The 17,500-nt window shown below is 60.3% G+C and overlaps 2 non-coding genes across 2 annotated transcripts; both read left to right on the forward strand.

Annotated features, from left to right (window-relative positions):
• Positions 1 to 11,339: 11,339 nt before the first annotated feature.
• LOC131865095 (5S ribosomal RNA) lies at positions 11,340 to 11,458 on the forward strand. Its single transcript, XR_009363828.1, has one exon. It is a non-coding gene; the product is annotated as a 5S ribosomal RNA (ribosomal RNA).
• Positions 11,459 to 17,373: 5,915 nt separating this feature from the next.
• On the forward strand, positions 17,374 to 17,492 carry LOC131865096 (5S ribosomal RNA). Its single transcript, XR_009363829.1, has one exon. It is a non-coding gene; the product is annotated as a 5S ribosomal RNA (ribosomal RNA).
• Positions 17,493 to 17,500: the final 8 nt, after the last annotated feature.

Raw genomic sequence — 17,500 nt, forward strand, 5'->3', positions numbered from 1 at the left:
GGGTGCGAGGCGAGGGATGGGGCGGGAAGGCCCCAACGGCTAGACGGAAGAGGCTTCAGGGCCACCTCGGAATGCTCCAAGCATCGGACGCGCTTGGGGCGACTACCAGTGCCAACCCCTTATCCCGCGATGCGTCCGATACACAGATGGTTCCAAGGCGGCCGAGGAGCCTCACCGCATAGCAATCGGGGGTGCGAGGCGAGGGATGGGGCGGGAAGGCCCCAACGGCTAGACGGAAGAGGCTTCAGGGCCGCCTCGGAATGGTCCAAGCATCGGACGCGCTTGGGGCGACTACCAGTGACAACCCCTCATCCCGCGATGCGTCCGATACGAAGATGGTTCCAAGGCGGCCGAGGAGCCTCACCGCATAGCAATCGGGGTGCGAGGTGGGGGATGCGGCGAGATGGCCCCAACGGCTAGACGGAAGAGGCCACAGGGCCGCGTCGGAATAGTCCAAGCATCGGACGCGCTTGGGGCGACTACCAGTGACAACCCCTTATCCCGCGATGCGTCCGATACGAAGATAGTTCCAAGGCGGCCGAGGAGCCTCACCGCATAGCAATCCGGGTGCGAGGTGGGGGATGCGGCGAGATGGCCCCAACGGCTAGACGGAAGAGGCTGCAGGGCCGCCTCGGAATAGTCCAAGCATCGGACGCGCTTGGGGCGACTACCAGTGACAACCCCTTATCCCGCGATGCTTCCGATACGAAGACAGTTCCAAGGCGGCCGAGGAGCCTCACCGCATAGCAATGGGGGTGCGAGGTGAGGGATGCGGCGAGATGGCCCCAACGGCTAGACGGAAGAGGCCACAGGGCCGCCTCGGAATAGTCCAAGCATCGGACGCGCTTGGGGCGACTACCAGTGACAACCCCTTATCCCGCGATGCATCCGATACGAAGATAGTTCCCAGGCGGCCGAGGAGCCTCACCGCATAGCAATCGGGGTGCGAGGCGAGGGATGCGGCGAGATGGCCCCAAAGGGTAGACGGAAGAGGCTGCGGGGCCGCCTCGGAATAGTCCAAGCATCGAACGCGCTTGGGGCGACTACCACTGCCAACCCCTTATCCCGCGATGCGTCCGATACACAGATAGTTCCGAGGCGGCCGAGGAGCTGGGGGATGCGGCGAGATGGCCCCAACGGCTAGACGGAAGAGGCTGCAGGGCCGCCTCGGAATAGTCCAAGCATCGGACGCGCTTGGGGCGACTACCAGTGACAACCCCTTATCCCGCGATGCGTCCGATACACAGATAGTTCCGAGGCGGCCAAGGAGCCTCACCGCATAGCAATCGTGGTGCGAGGTGGGGGATGCAGCGAGATGGCCCCAACGGCTAGACGGAAGAGGCTGCAGGGCCGCCTCGGAATGGTCCAAGCATCGGACGCGCTTGGGGCGACTACCACTGCCAACCCCTTATCCCGCGATGCGTCCGATACACAGATAGTTCCAAGGCGGCCGAGGAGCCTCACCGAATAGCAATCGGGGTGCGAGGCGAGGGATGCGGCGAGAAAGCCCCAACGGCTAGAGGGAAGAGGCTTCAGGTCCGCCTCGGAATGGTCCAAGCATCGGACGCGCTTGGGGCGACTACCAGTGACAACCCCTTATCCCGCGACGCGTCCGATACACAGATAGTTCCAAGGCGGCCGAGGAGCCTCACCGCATAGCAATCGGGGTGCGAGGCGAGGGATGCGGCGAGAAGGACCCAACGGCTAGACGGAAGAGGCTTCAGGGCCGCCTCGGAATGGTCCAAGCATCGGACGCGCTTGGGGCGACTACCAGTGACAACCCCTTATCCCGCGACGCGTCCGATACACAGATAGTTCCAAGGCGGCCGAGGAGCCTCACCGCATAGCAATCGGGGTGCGAGGCGAGGGATGCGGCGAGAAGGACCCAACGGCTAGACGGAAGAGGCTTCAGGGCCGCCTCGGAATGGTCCAAGCATCGGACGCGCTTGGGGCGACTACCAGTGACAACCCCTTATCCCGCGACGCGTCCGATACACAGATAGTTCCAAGGCGGCCGAGGAGCCTCACCGCATAGCAATCGGGGTGCGAGGCGAGGGATGCGGCGAGAAGGACCCAACGGCTAGACGGAAGAGGCTTCAGGGCCGCCTCGGAATGGTCCAAGCATCGGACGCGCTTGGGGCGACTACCAGTGACAACCCCTTATCCCGCGACGCGTCCGATACACAGATAGTTCCAAGGCGGCCGAGGAGCCTCACCGCATAGCAATCGGGGTGCGAGGCGAGGGATGCGGCGAGAAGGACCCAACGGCTAGACGGAAGAGGCTTCAGGTCCGCCTCGGAATGGTCCAAGCATCGGACGCGCTTGGGGCGACTACCAGTGACAACCCCTTATCCCGCGACGCGTCCGATACACAGATAGTTCCAAGGCGGCCGAGGAGCCTCACCGCATAGCAATCGGGGTGCGAGGCGAGGGATGCGGCGAGAAGGACCCAACGGCTAGACGGAAGAGGCTTCAGGTCCGCCTCGGAATGGTCCAAGCATCGGACGCGCTTGGGGCGACTACCAGTGACAACCCCTTATCCCGCGACGCGTCCGATACACAGATAGTTCCAAGGCGGCCGAGGAGCCTCACCGCATAGCAATCGGGGTGCGAGGCGAGGGATGCGGCGAGAAGGACCCAACGGCTAGACGGAAGAGGCTTCAGGGCCGCCTCGGAATGGTCCAAGCATCGGACGCGCTTGGGGCGACTACCAGTGACAACCCCTTATCCCGCGACGCGTCCGATACACAGATAGTTCCAAGGCGGCCGAGGAGCCTCACCGCATAGCAATCGGGGTGCGAGGCGAGGGATGTGGCGAGAAGGACCCAACGGCTAGACGGAAGAGGCTTCAGGGCCGCCTCGGAATGGTCCAAGCATCGGACGCGCTTGGGGCGACTACCAGTGACAACCCCTTATCCCGCGACGCGTCCGATACACAGATAGTTCCAAGGCGGCCGAGGAGCCTCACCGCATAGCAATCGGGGTGCGAGGCGAGGGATGCGGCGAGAAGGACCCAACGGCTAGACGGAAGAGGCTTCAGGGCCGCCTCGGAATGGTCCAAGCATCGGACGCGCTTGGGGCGACTACCAGTGACAACCCCTTATCCCGCGACGCGTCCGATACACAGATAGTTCCAAGGCGGCCGAGGAGCCTCACCGCATAGCAATCGGGGTGCGAGGCGAGGGATGCGGCGAGAAGGACCCAACGGCTAGACGGAAGAGGCTTCAGGGCCGCCTCGGAATGGTCCAAGCATCGGACGCGCTTGGGGCGACTACCAGTGACAACCCCTTATCCCGCGACGCGTCCGATACACAGATAGTTCCAAGGCGGCCGAGGAGCCTCACCGCATAGCAATCGGGGTGCGAGGCGAGGGATGCGGCGAGAAGGACCCAACGGCTAGACGGAAGAGGCTTCAGGGCCGCCTGGGAATGGTCCATGCATCGCACGCGCTTGGGGCGACTACCAGTGACAACCCCTTATCCCGCGACGCGTCCGATACACAGATAGTTCCAAGGCGGCCGAGGAGCCTCACCGCATAGCAATCGGGGTGCGAGGCGAGGGATGCGGCGAGAAGGACCCAACGGCTAGACGGAAGAGGCTTCAGGGCCGCCTCGGAATGGTCCAAGCATCGGACGCGCTTGGGGCGACTACCAGTGACAACCCCTTATCCCGCGACGCGTCCGATACACAGATAGTTCCAAGGCGGCCGAGGAGCCTCACCGCATAGCAATCGGGGTGCGAGTCGAGGGATGCGGCGAGAAGGACCCAACGGCTAGACGGAAGAGGCTTCAGGGCCGCCTCGGAATGGTCCAAGCATCGGACGCGCTTGGGGCGACTACCAGTGACAACCCCTTATCCCGCGATGCGTCTGATACACAGATAGTTCCAAGGCGGCCGAGGAGCCTCACCGCATAGCAATCGGGGTGCGAGGCAAGGGATGCGGCGAGAAGGACCCAACGGCTAGACGGAAGAGGCTTCAGGGCCGCCTCGGAATGGTCCAAGCATCGGACGCGCTTGGGGCGACTACCGTTGCCAACCCCTTATCCCGCGATGCGTCTGATACACAGATAGTTCCGAGGCGGCCGAGGAGCCTCACCGCATAGCAATCGGGTTGCGAGGCAGATTATTGGGAAGGGAACCCCCTGGGATGCGGCTCAAGCAGTGCCCAAAGGGACTGGAATGCGGAATCACATCGAGAGACCCAAATGCTATACGAGGGCTCAAATCGAATTATCGATTTGGCCACGACATGGACGCATCGGAACGACTACCTTTGCCGAACCACTCGCAATTGCATCCATACCGAAACCAATAGACATTTCCGTTAGAGCCCTCGCATAGCATTCGGGAATCTCGCATGCCCCTCTAAATCGACCAATGCTGGCGCTCAACGAAAATCCGAGCGCTACCACCGTTCGAGCGCCAGCATTGGTCGAGTTAGAGGGGCACGGGGGAGAATGCTCCAGTCAACACCTCCCCTATATAAGTTATTTGTCCGATTCTCGCACAACCGTAGTCTGCCTCGTCGAATCAAACAACGGTCCCAGATTCCGACTTCCGTTCCGTAGAGACCCAAAAGCTAGATGGAGGCTCGCAAGAAAGAGAGTCGGCGCATAGCAATCGGGTTTCTCGAACGTTTAGGGACCGAGCTCACTTGCGGATAGGGCAAAATCCGCCAAGCAACCCAAAAGCTAGACGGGGGCTCGAATCGAATCGCCTAGGCGGCCACAACAACGACGTGTTGGATCGACTACCAGTGCCAAACCATTCAGCAAGACTAGTCTGTGTCGAGGCCGGATAGAGATTCTCAGAGAGCGCCCGTATAGCATTTAGGAGACCTGCCGCGTCCCTCACACTCGACAAATGGTGGTGCACGTTTATAAATCCGAGCGATCCCAACCCTTTCAAGCACCAACATCGGTCGAGATAGAGGGGCACGGAGGGGGCTGCGTGAGACAACACAGTCCCCTATATAAGTTATTTGTCCGATTCTCACACATCCGAAGAATGGTCATCAAATCGGACAACAGCCCAAACTTCCGACTTCCGTCCCAGAAAGCCCAAGAGCTATCTAAAACGTTCATGGCCGGAACTCGATCGCGGCTATACCAGTCCGCCAAGCAACCCAAAAGCTAGACTGGAGCTCTAGTCGAATCACCTCTGTGGCCATTGCAAGGACGTGTTGGAGCGACTACCATTGCCGAACCATTCCGCAGGTCGAGTCCATACCAAGGCCGCATAGAGATTCACGATGAGCTCCTGCATAGCAATCAGGAGACTTGCCGTGTCCATCACAATCGATAAATCCTGGTGCAAGATTTTTGCATCCGAGCGCTCCAACCAGTCGAGCACCAGCATCAATCGACATAAACGGGCACGGGGGGAGGATGCTCGAGAACACTACCTCCCCTATATAAGTTATTTGTCCGATTCTCAAGCAGCCGAAGTCTGGTCATCGAATCGGGTCAAAGACCACAACTTCCGACTTTACCCACAATGCAAGTCATCGAATCGAACATCGGCCCCCGAGTCGGACTCCATGCGTCTGTCAGGTCATCGGACCCAAATTCCGCCTTCCTGCGCATGGCGGGCCATCAATATCAACTCGGTCATCGGACCCAAACTCCGCCTTTCTGCGCATGGCACGCCTTCAAATCGGTCATCGGACCCAAATTCCGCCTTCCTGTGCATGGCGGGCCATCAACATCAACTCGGTCATCGGACCCAAATTCCGCCTTTCTGCGCATGGCACGCCATCAACTCGGTCATCGGACCCAAATTCCGCCTTCCTGCGCATGGCAGGTCATCGGACACAAATTCAGACCTCGCCAATATGCCTACGTATCGAATCGGTCATCGGACCCAACTTCCGACTTCATCCATACTGTAGGGTCTTTGAGGTTGGCGCGGTGCGCTCAACCCGGGGAGTCGACCCATCGAAGCATACACCTCCCCTATATAAGCTATTTGTCCGATTCCCACACCTGTGTAGTTTGCACCTCTGACCAGGACATCGACCCCAACTTCCGAACTCGACTGCAACGACGGCACCAGCGCCTTGGTGCGCACCTTGCGACGCACAGTCCCAACATTCGCCTTCCTGCACATGGCAGGTCATCGGACCCAAATTCCGACCTCGCGAGTATGCCTACATATCGAATCGGTCATCGGACACAACTTCCGACTTCATCCATACCGTAGGGTCTTTGAGGTTGGCGCGGTGCGCTCAACCCGGGGAGTCGACCCAACGAAGCATACACCTCCCCTATATAAGCTATTTGTCCGATTCCCACACCTGTGTAGTTTGCACCTCCGATCAGGACATCGACCCCAACTTCCGAACTCGCCTGCAACGACCGAACCAGCGCCTTGGTGCGCACCTTGCAACGCACAGTGCCAACATTCGCCTTCCTGCACATGGCAGGTCATCGGACCCAAATTCCGACCTCGCGAGTATGCCTACATATCGAATCGGTCATCGGACCCAACTTCCGACTTCATCCATACCGTAGGGTCTTTGAGGTTGGCGCGGTGCGCTCAACCCGGGGAGTCGACCCAACGAAGCATACACCTCCCCTATATAAGCTATTTGTCCGATTCCCACACCTGTGTAGCTTGCACCTCCGATCAGGACATCGACCCCAACTTCCGAACTCGACTAAAAAGACCGCACCAGCACCTTGGTGTGCACCTTGCAACGCACAGTGCCAACATTCGCCTTCCTGCACATGGCAGGTCATCGGACCCAAATTCCGACCTCATGAGCATACCTACTAATCGAATCGGTCATCGGACCCAACTTCCGACTTCATCCATACCGTAGGGTCTTTGAGGTTGGCGCGGTGCGCTCAACCTGGGGAGTCGACCCATCGAAGCATACACCTCCCCTATATAAGCTATTTGTCCGATTCCGACACCTGTGTAGTTTGCACCTCCGCTCAGGACATCGACCCCAACTTCCGAACTCGCCTGCAACGACCGAACCAGCGCCTTGGTGCGCACCAAAAGTGCGCACTTTTGGAGGGCACTTTTGTGCGCTCCAAAGGTGCGCACTTTTGGAGGGCACTTTTGTGCGCTCCAAAGGTGCGCACTTTTGGAGGGCACTTTTTGGAGGGCACTTTTGTGCGCTCCAAAGGTGCGCACTTTTGGAGGGCACTTTTTGGAGGGCACTTTTCTGCGCTCCAAAGGTGCGCACTTTTGGAGGGCACTTTTTGGAGGGCACTTTTCTGCGCTCCAAAGGTGCGCACTTTTGGAGGGCACTTTTTGGAGGGCACTTTTCTGCGCTCCAAAGGTGCGCACTTTTGGAGGGCACTTTTTGGAGGGCACTTTTCTGCGCTCCAAAGGTGCGCACTTTTGGAGGGCACTTTTGTGCACTCCAAAGGTGCACACTTTTGGAGGGCACTTTTTGGAGGGCACTTTTCTGCACTCCAAAGGTGCGCACTTTTGGAGGGCACTTTTTGGAGGGCACTTTTGTGCGCTCCAAAGGTGCGCACTTTTGGAGGGCACTTTTTGGAGGGCACTTTTGTGCGCTCCAAAGGTGCGCACTTTTGGAGGGCACTTTTGTGCACTCCAAAGGTGCGCACTTTTGGAGGGCACTTTTCCTGCGCTCCAAAGGTGCACACCTAGGTGAGCACCTTCGACCACACCTTGTAGCACACCAAACTCTGACTTTCGACTTCATCCGCAATGCAGGGTCTTTGAGGTTGGCGCAATGCGCACAACCAGGGGAGTCGACCCATCAAACCCAACACCTCCCCTATATAAGCTATTTGTCTGATTCTCATACATGCGTAGCCTGCAGGAGCAATTAGGACATCGACCCCAACTTTCGGCTTCTAAACGAAAACAAGGTCTTTGAGGTTGGTGTAATGCGAACAACTAGGGGAGTCAACCCATCAAACCCAACACCTCCCCTATATAAGCTATTTGTCTGATTCTCATACATGTGTAGTCTACAGGAGCAATTAGGACATCGACCCCAACTTTTGACTTCTTAACGAAAACAAGGTCTTTGAGGTTGACGTAATGCGCACAACCAGGGGAGTCGACCCATCAAACCCAACACCTCCCCTATATAAGCTATTTGTCCGATTCTCATACATGTGTAGCCTACAGGAGCCATTAGGACATTGACCCCAACTTTTGACTTCTTAACGAAAACAAGGTCTTTGAGGTTGGCGTAATGCGCACAACCAAGGGAGTTGACCCATCAAACCCAACACCTCCCCTATATAAGCTATTTGTCTGATTCTCATACATGTGTAGCCTGCAACAACGATTAGGACATCCACCCCAACTTCTGAATTCGTCTGCGTTGACCGCACCAAAGGTGCACGCCTTGGTGCTCACCAAAATCCGACTTCCGACTTCTTCTGCTATGCGGGGTCTTTGAGGTTGGCGCAGTGCGCACAACCAGGGGAGTCAACCCACCGAATGCAACACCTCCCCTATATAAGCTATTTGTCTGATTCTCATACATGCGTAGACTGCAGCAATGATTAGGACATCCACCCCAACTTTTGACTTCTTAAACAAGACAGGGTCTTTGAAGTTGGTGCAGTGCACACAACCAGGGGAGTCGACCCATCAAACGCAACACCTCCCCTATATAAAGCTATTTGTCCGATTCTCATACGTGTAGTCTGCAGCAGCGATTAGGACATCGACCCCAACTTCCGAATTCGTTTGCATTGACCGCACCAAAGGTGCACGCCTTGGTGTGCACCTTGGAGTGCACTTTGGTGCTCACCTCGGTGCACACTTTGGTGTGCACCTCGGTGTGCACCAAAGGTGCGCACCTTGGAGCGCACCAAAGGTGTACACTTTGGAGCGCACCACATAGGGTCTTTGAGAGGTTGGCGCAGTGCGCACACCAAGGTGGGTGTTGAGGTGCGTGCCGAGGTGGGTGGGTGCTAGGGTGCGCTCCATGGTGGGTGCCAGGGTGGGTGCGTGCTAGGGTGGATTCCAAAGAGGGTCATAGGGTGGGTGCCAAGGTGGGTTGGTGATATAGTGGGTTCAAAGGTGGGTACTAGGGTGGGTTCCAAGGTGGGTCACAAGTTGGGTGCCAGGATGCGTGGGTGTTAGGTTGGGTGCCAAGGTGGGCTCCTGCGTGGGTGGGTGCTAGGGTGGGTTTCAAGGTGGACGCGAGGGCGGGTGCCAAGGTGGGTAACAAGTTGGGTGTTAGGATGGGTGAGTGCTAGAGTGGGTGCCAAGGTGGGTGGGTGCTAAGGTGGATGCCAAGGTGGTTCACAGGGTGGGTGGGTTCTAGGGTGAGTTCCAAGGTGGGTCACAGGTTTAGTGCTAGGGTGCGTGTCAAGGCGGGTGTCGAGGTGCCTGGGTGCTAGGGTGTGGATGCCAATGTGGGTCATAGGGTGGGTACTAGGGTGGGCTGCAATGTGGGTGCCAAGGTGGGTAACATGCTCGGTTGGTTCTAAATTGGGTGTCAGGGTGGGTGTGCACCCACCTTGCCCGAGGTGGGTGCCAAGGTGCCAGTGTGGGTGGGTGCTAAGGTGGATGCCAAGGTGGGTGAGAAGGTGGGTGATAGGTTGAGTGGTAGGATGGGTGGGTGCCAAGATGGGTCACAGGGTGGGTGCAAGGGTGGGTAGGTGCTAGGGTTGGTGTCAGGGTGGGTGGGTGCTAGGTTGGGTTCCAAGGTGGGTGCGAGGGTGAGTGTCAAGGTGGGTCACAGGTTAGGTGCTAGGATGGGTGAGTGCTAGGGTGCAAAGGTGCCAGGGTGGGTGCTAGGATGGGTCGATGCTAGGGTGAGTGGCAAGGTGGGTCCACAAGTGTCAAGGTGGGTGCCGAGGTGGGTGCCAACTTGGGTTCCAAGGTGGGTGCCAAGTGGGCGACTGCTATGGTGGATGCCAAGGTGGGTCACGGGGTGGGTGCCAAGTTGCTAGGTTGTGTTCCAAGGTGGGTGCCAACGTGGCTGCTAGGGTGCGTGGGTTAAAGGGTGTGTCACAACGTGGGTGCCAGGATGGGTGCGCACCCACACTGGCCAAGACGGGTGCAAGGTTGGGTTCCAAGCCCGGTCACAGGCTGGGTGCTAGGATGGGTGGGTGCCAAGGTGGGCACCAGGGTGGGTGCACCCACCCTGGCCAAGGTGGGTCACGGGGTGGGTCCTAGGGTGGGTAACAGGGTGGGTACTAAGGTGCGTGCCAAGGTGGGTCATGGGGTGGGTGCCAAGGTGGGCACCAGGGTGGGTGTGCACCAACCCTAGCCAGGGTAGGTCACGGGGTGGTTGTCGGGGTGGGCGTCAAGGAGCCAAGGTGGGTGGCAAGTAGCCAAGTTGCGTGCCAAGGTGGGTGTCGGGGTGGGTGCCAAGGATCCAAGGTGGGTGCCAAGGAACCAAGGTGGGTGTCTGGGTGGGTGCCGAGGTGGGAGCCAGGGTGGGTCCCAAGGTGAGTGCAAAGGTGGGTGCCAGGGTCAAGGTGAGTGCCAATGTGGGTTCCAAGGTGCCAGGGTCAGGGTGAGTGCCAATGTGGGTTCAAAGGTGCTAAGTTGGGTGCGAGGTTGGGTGCGAGGGTGGGTGGGTGCCAAGGTGTGCTAGGTGGAAGCCCGGGTGGGTCGGCATCCCATGGGTGTCGAGTTGGGTGCCTGATGGGTGCTTCTTGTCAAGTTTTAGTCGTCGGGACTCATTTCGAGCCTTAGAGGTCGTTTCTTGTCCGGTTGCCCTGTCTTCGACCTGGGAACCCAATTTTGGTCCTCGGGTCCCATTTTTTTTTGTCTCGCATCCCACTTTTGGCCTGTGGCCTTTTCGGGGTCGATTCTCGTTTTGGGCATCAGAGCATGTTTCTTCTCCTAAAACCCAATATTTGTTTATTAAGTCTCGGAACACATTTTTGTTCTCGTGGACCCATCATGGGTCTTGGAACGCATTTGTGGTCCTTGGGTCCCATTTTGCATCCCGAAACTTGTGTTTTGGTGCTTGATCCCTATTTTGGGTGCCCACCTTGCACCAAGTGCGCACCCGGGGCAAACCGAGCGCCTTGGTGCACCGGGGCAAGATCGAGCGTGCACCCGAGGCGCCCCGAACATGCACCAAGGTGCACTCGGCCCACATGTGAGCGCAGGTCGTTGCGCCCGAGGTGGTGTGTGGGCACCGCGTTGCAGACGGGACACTGCACGCACACGACGCCCCGTCCAGGTGCACGCACGTAGGCCGGGCCGGGTGCACACCCGACGCCCTAGCAAGGTGCGCGCACCCGGGCAGGGCTCACACTTGGCGAACGGGGCGCACTTCGCGAGGGAGGGTGTGCACCTCGACGGGGGTGGGTGGCCGGGGTGGATTCGCACGTGGGTCGCGGTTTGCTAAGTACACACTGCGACAAGCTCATAACGGGTGCGATCATACCAGCGTTAGTGCACCGGATCCCATCAGAACTCCGCAGTTAAGCGCGCTTGGGCCGGAGTAGTACTGGGATGGGTGACCTCCCGGGAAGTCCCGGTGTTGCACCCTTTCTTAGTTTTTCGCCGGGCGTCGCAATGCTATTTGAATAAACCTTTTGCCCGTTTGCGTTCTCGTCGGGGCCGGGCCGGGCCGGGGTGCGCTGCCCGCACTACCGCGCGCGCGGGGGCGACACCGAGCGCGCACCCGAGGCGCCCCGAGCACACAGGCCACGGTGCAACCCGGGCGTTGTGCGCGCACCCCGGTGCGCCCGAGGTGCTGCGCGCGCACCCAGGTGAAATCGGTGTGCACCTCGGCCAGTGCGCGCTCGGTCGAGTCGCGCACGTTGGCCAAGGTGCACGGTGATGTTTCTTACTCTAAGGTTCCGCACCAGACGCCCGGGACAGGTGAGCGAAGCTGGGCGGGGCCGGGTGCGCGGCCGGGGCAGGTGCACGCAGCTGGAGAGAGCTTTGGAGCACACCAGAGGTGCGCACCTTGGAGCACACTTCGGAGCGCACCAATGATGCGCTCCATTCAAAAGTTTCCTGAAAAGGCAAAAAAAGTTGAGATTATAGAATTTCCCACTTGAGAGATTGTAAAAAAAAAAAATTTAAAATGAAGGAAACGCGGGTGCCAAGGTGTGCGCGCCCGGGTGCGCAGCCCAGCCAAGGTGTGCGCACCAAGGCGCCCACCCTGGCGAAGGTGCACGCAAGGTGCGCACCCGAGGCAAACCGGACAATTAACCCAACTTTCGACTTTGCGCGCACCTGCGCACCTTGGAGCGCACTTCGGAGCGCTCCTTGTTGCGCACCAATCTTGGGCACCTCGGAGTGCACCATGGCGCCCACCAAGGTGCGCACCCGGGGCAAACCGAGCTCCGACTTCGTGCGCACCTTGGAGCGCACGAAAGGTGCGCACCATGGCGCCCACCAAGGTGCGCAGCCCAGCCAAGGCGTGCGCATCAAGGTGCGCACCCTGGCGAAGGTGCGCACCCGGGGCAAACCGAGCTCCGACTTCGTGCGCACCTTGGAGCGCACAAAGGGTGCGCAACCCAGCCAAGGTGTGCGCACCCCGGGCAAACCGAGCTCCGAATCGTGCGCACCTTGGAGCACACTTCGGAGCCCTCCTTGGTGCGCACCGATGTTGCGCACCTCGGAGCGCACCCGGGGAAAACAATGCAATTAACCCGACTTTCGACTTCGTGGGCACCTCGGAGCGCTCTCGGGTTCGCACCTCGGAGCACACCGAGGTGCGCACCTTTGATGCGCTGCCTTCACCAATTTCCAGAAAAGGCAAGAAAACATTGAGAAGGTGTGCGCACCGAGGTGCCCACCCTGGCGAAGGTGCACGCGAGGTGCGCACCCGGGGCAAACCGGGCTCCGACTTCGTGCACGCCATGCTGCGCACCTTGGAGGGCCATGGTGCGCACCTTGGAGCACACTTCGGAGCGCTCAATGGTGCCCAACCCAGCCAAGGTGCCCACCGCGGCGAAGGTGCACGCGAGGTGCGCACCCGGGGCAAACCGGGCTCCGACTTCGTGCACGCCGCACCTTGGAGCACACTTCGGAGCGCTCCTTGGTGCGCACCAGGGCGCGCAACCCAGCCGAGGTGCCCACCCCGGCGAAGGTGCACGCGGGGTGCGCACCCGAGGCAAACCGGGCTCCGACTTCGTGCACGCCATGGTGCCCACCGCGGCGAAGGTGCACGCGAGGTGCGCACCCGGGGCAAACCGGGCTCCGACTTCGTGCACGCCGCACCTTGGAGCACACTTCGGAGCGCTCCTTGGTGCGCACCAGGGCGCGCAACCCAGCCGAGGTGCCCACCCCGGCGAAGGTGCACGCGAGGTGCGCACCCGGGGCAAACCGGGCTCCGACTTCGTGCACGCCATGGTGCCCACCGCGGCGAAGGTGCACGCGAGGTGCGCACCCGGGGCAAACCGGGCTCCGACTTCGTGCACGCCGCACCTTGGAGCACACTTCGGAGCGCTCCTTGGTGCGCACCATGGTGCCCACCAGGGCGCGCAACCCCGCCGAAGGTGCACGCGAGGTGCGCACCCGGGGCAAACCGGGCTCCGACTTCGTGCACGCCGCACCTTGGAGCACACTTCGGAGCGCTCCTTGGTGCGCACCAGGGCGCGCAACCCCGCCGAAGGTGCACGCGAGGTGCGCACCCGGGGCAAACCGGGCTCCGACTTCGTGCACGCCATGGTGCGCACCAGGGTGCCCACCGCGGCGAAGGTGCGCACCCGGGGCAAACCGGGCTCCGACTTCGTGCACGCCGCACCTTGGAGCACACTTCGGAGCGCTCCTTGGTGCGCACCAGGGCGCGCAACCCAGCCGAGGTGCCCACCCCGGCGAAGGTGCACGCGAGGTGCGCACCCGGGGCAAACCGGGCTCCGACTTCGTGCACGCCATGGTGCCCACCGCGGCGAAGGTGCGCACCCGGGGCAAACCGGGCTAGGACTTCGTGCACGCCGCACCTTGGAGCACACTTCGGAGCGCTCCTTGGTGCGCACCATGGTGCCCACCAGGCCGCGCAACCCAGCCAAGGTGTGCGCACCAAGGTGCACGCGAGGTGCGCACCCGGGGCAAACCGGGGTCCGGCTTCGTGCACGCCGCACCTTGGAGCACACATCGGGGCGCTCCCGGGTTCGCACCGGCGTTGCGCACCGTGGTGGGCACCTCGGAGCGCACCGTGGTGGGCACCTCGGAGCACACCAAGGTGGGCAGCGAGGTGCGCACCTTTGATGCGATGCCTTCACTAATTTCCATAAAAGGCAAAAGAAAACGAGATTTTAAAATTTCCGTTTTGAAAGATAGTGAGAAAAAGGGAATGCTGGTGCCATCTTGAGCCCGCCCTGGTGCGCAGCCCAGCCAAGGTGTGCGCACCAAGGTGCCCACCCTGGCGAAGGTGCGCGCCCGGGCAATTAACCCAACTTCCAACTTCGCGCGCGCCAGGGTGGGAGCGCACCCAACAACCGGGCCTGGGAAGAGCCAATGCGAGAAACCCCACCAAACGCTCTGACAAAAAAAGAGGGGGCGCTCCAGTAACCCCGCTTCGGAGCGCACCCTGGGCAAACCCAGCCAGGGTGCCCACCCCGGCCAAGGTGCAGGCGAGGTGCGCACCCGGGGCAAACCGGGCTCCGACAACGTGCACGCCGCACCTTGGAGCACACTTCGTAGCGCTCCCGGGTGCGCACCTCAGAGCACACCAAGGTGGGCAGCGAGGTGCGCACCTTTGATGCGCTGCCTTCACTAATTTCCAGAAAAGGCAAAAAAAAGAGGAGATTTTAAAATTTCCGTTTTGAAAGATAGTGAAAAAAACGGAACGCGGGTGCCATCTTGAGCCCGCCCGGGTGCACAGCCCAGGTAAGGTGCCCACCCTGGCAAAGGTGCGCACCCGGGCAATTAACCCTACTTCCGACTTCGTGCGCGCCAGGGTGGCAACCGGGCCTGGGAAGAGCCAATGCGAGAAACCCCACCAAACGCTCCGACAAAAAAAGAGGCGGCGCTCCAATAACCCCGCTTCGGAGCGCAGCCGGGGCAAACCCAGCCAAGGTGCCCACCCCGACGAAGGTGCACGCGAGGTGCGCACCCGGGGCAAACCGGGCTCCGACAACGTGCACGCAGCACCTTGGAGCACACTTCGAAGCACTCCCGGGTGCCCACCGGCGTTGCGCACCGTGGTGGGCAGCGAGGTGCGCACCTTTGATGCGCTGCCTTCACTAATTTCCAGAAAAGGCAAAAAAAAATGAGATTTTAAAATTTCCGTTTTGAAAGATAGTGAAAAAAACGGAACGCGGGTGCCATCTTGAGCCCGCCCTGGTGCGCAGCCCAGGCAAGGCATGCGCACCAAGGTGCCCACCCGCGGTGCACACCCGGGGCAAACCGGGCTCCGACTTCGTGCAGGCCGCACCTTGGAGCACACTTCGGAGCGCTCCTTGGTGCGCACCATGGTGCCCACCAGGGCGCACCCGGGGCAAACCGGGCTCCGACTTCGTGCACGCCGCACCTTGGAGCACACATCGGAGCGCTCCCAGGTTCGCACCAGCGTTGCGCACCTTTGATGCGCTGCCTTCACTAATTTCCAGAAAAGGCAAAAAAAAACGATATTTTAAAATTTCCGTTCTGAAAGATAGTGAAAAAAACGGAACGCGGGTGCCATCTTGAGCCCTTCCTGGTGCGCAGCCCAGGCAAGTTGTGCGCACCAAGGTGCCCACCCTGGCGGAGGTGCGCGCCCGGGGCAAACCGGGCTCCGACTTCGTGCACTGCATGGTGCCCACCAAGGCGCGCAACCCAGCCAAGGTGCCCACCGCAGCGAAGGTGCACGCGAGGTGCGCACCCGAGGTGCACACCCGGGGCAAACCGAGCTCCGACTTCGTGCACGCCGCACCTTGGAGCACACTTCAGAGCGCTCCTTGGTGCGCACCAGGGCGCGCAACCCAGCCAAGGTGCTCACCCCGGCGAAGGTGCACGCGAGGTGCGCACCCGGGGCAAGCCGGGCTCGGACTTCGTGCACGCCGCACCTTGGAGCACACATCGGAGCGCTCCCGGGTTCGCACCAGCATTGCGCACCTTTGATGCGCTGCCTTCACTAATTTCCAGAAAAGGCAAAAAAAAAAAAAAAACGAGATTTTAAAATTTCCGTTTTGAAAGATAGTGAAAAAAACGGAACGCGGGTGCCATCTTGAGCCCGCCCTGGTGTGCAGCCCAGGCAAGTTGTGCGCACCAAGGCACCCACCCTGGCCAAGGTGGGTCACGGGGTGGGTCCTAGGGTGGGTAACGGGGTGGGTACTAAGGTGCGTGCCAAGGTGGGTCATGGGGTGGGTGCCAAGGTGGGCACCAGGGTGGGTGTGCACCAACCCTAGCCAGGGTAGGTCACGGGGTGGTTGTCGGGGTGGGCGTCAAGGAGCCAAGGTGGGTGGCAAGTAGCCAAGTTGCGTGCCAAGGTGGGTGTCGGGGTGGGTGCCAAGGATCCAAGGTGGGTGCCAAGGAACCAAGGTGGGTGTCTGGGTGGGTGCCGAGGTGGGAGCCAGGGTGGGTCCCAAGGTGAGTGCAAAGGTGGGTGCCAGGGTCAAGGTGAGTGCCAATGTGGGTTCCAAGGTGCCAGGGTCAGGGTGAGTGCCAATGTGGGTTCAAAGGTGCTAAGTTGGGTGCGAGGTTGGGTGCGAGGGTGGGTGGGTGCCAAGGTGTGCTAGGTGGAAGCCCGGGTGGGTCGGCATCCCATGGGTGTCGAGTTGGGTGCCTGATGGGTGCTTCTTGTCAAGTTTTAGTCGTCGGGACTCATTTCGAGCCTTAGAGGTCGTTTCTTGTCCGGTTGCCCTGTCTTCGACCTGGGAACCCAATTTTGGTCCTCGGGTCCCATTTTTTTTTGTCTCGCATCCCACTTTTGGCCTGTGGCCTTTTCGGGGTCGATTCTCGTTTTGGGCATCAGAGCATGTTTCTTCTCCTAAAACCCAATATTTGTTTATTAAGTCTCGGAACACATTTTTGTTCTCGTGGACCCATCATGGGTCTTGGAACGCATTTGTGGTCCTTGGGTCCCATTTTGCATCCCGAAACTTGTGTTTTGGTGCTTGATCCCTATTTTGGGTGCCCACCTTGCACCAAGTGCGCACCCGGGGCAAACCGAGCGCCTTGGTGCACCGGGGCAAGATCGAGCGTGCACCCGAGGCGCCCCGAACATGCACCAAGGTGCACTCGGCCCACATGTGAGCGCAGGTCGTTGCGCCCGAGGTGGTGTGTGGGCACCGCGTTGCAGACGGGACACTGCACGCACACGACGCCCCGTCCAGGTGCACGCACGTAGGCCGGGCCGGGTGCACACCCGACGCCCTAGCAAGGTGCGCGCACCCGGGCAGGGCTCACACTTGGCGAACGGGGCGCACTTCGCGAGGGAGGGTGTGCACCTCGACGGGGGTGGGTGGCCGGGGTGGATTCGCACGTGGGTCGCGGTTTGCTAAGTACACACTGCGACAAGCTCATAACGGGTGCGATCATACCAGCGTTAGTGCACCGGATCCCATCAGAACTCCGCAGTTAAGCGCGCTTGGGCCGGAGTAGTACTGGGATGGGTGACCTCCCGGGAAGTCCCGGTGTTGCACCCTTTTTTAGT

Source organism: Cryptomeria japonica, unplaced genomic scaffold (assembly GCF_030272615.1).
Source record: "Cryptomeria japonica unplaced genomic scaffold, Sugi_1.0 HiC_scaffold_101, whole genome shotgun sequence".
Lineage (NCBI taxonomy): Eukaryota > Viridiplantae > Streptophyta > Pinopsida > Cupressales > Cupressaceae > Cryptomeria > Cryptomeria japonica.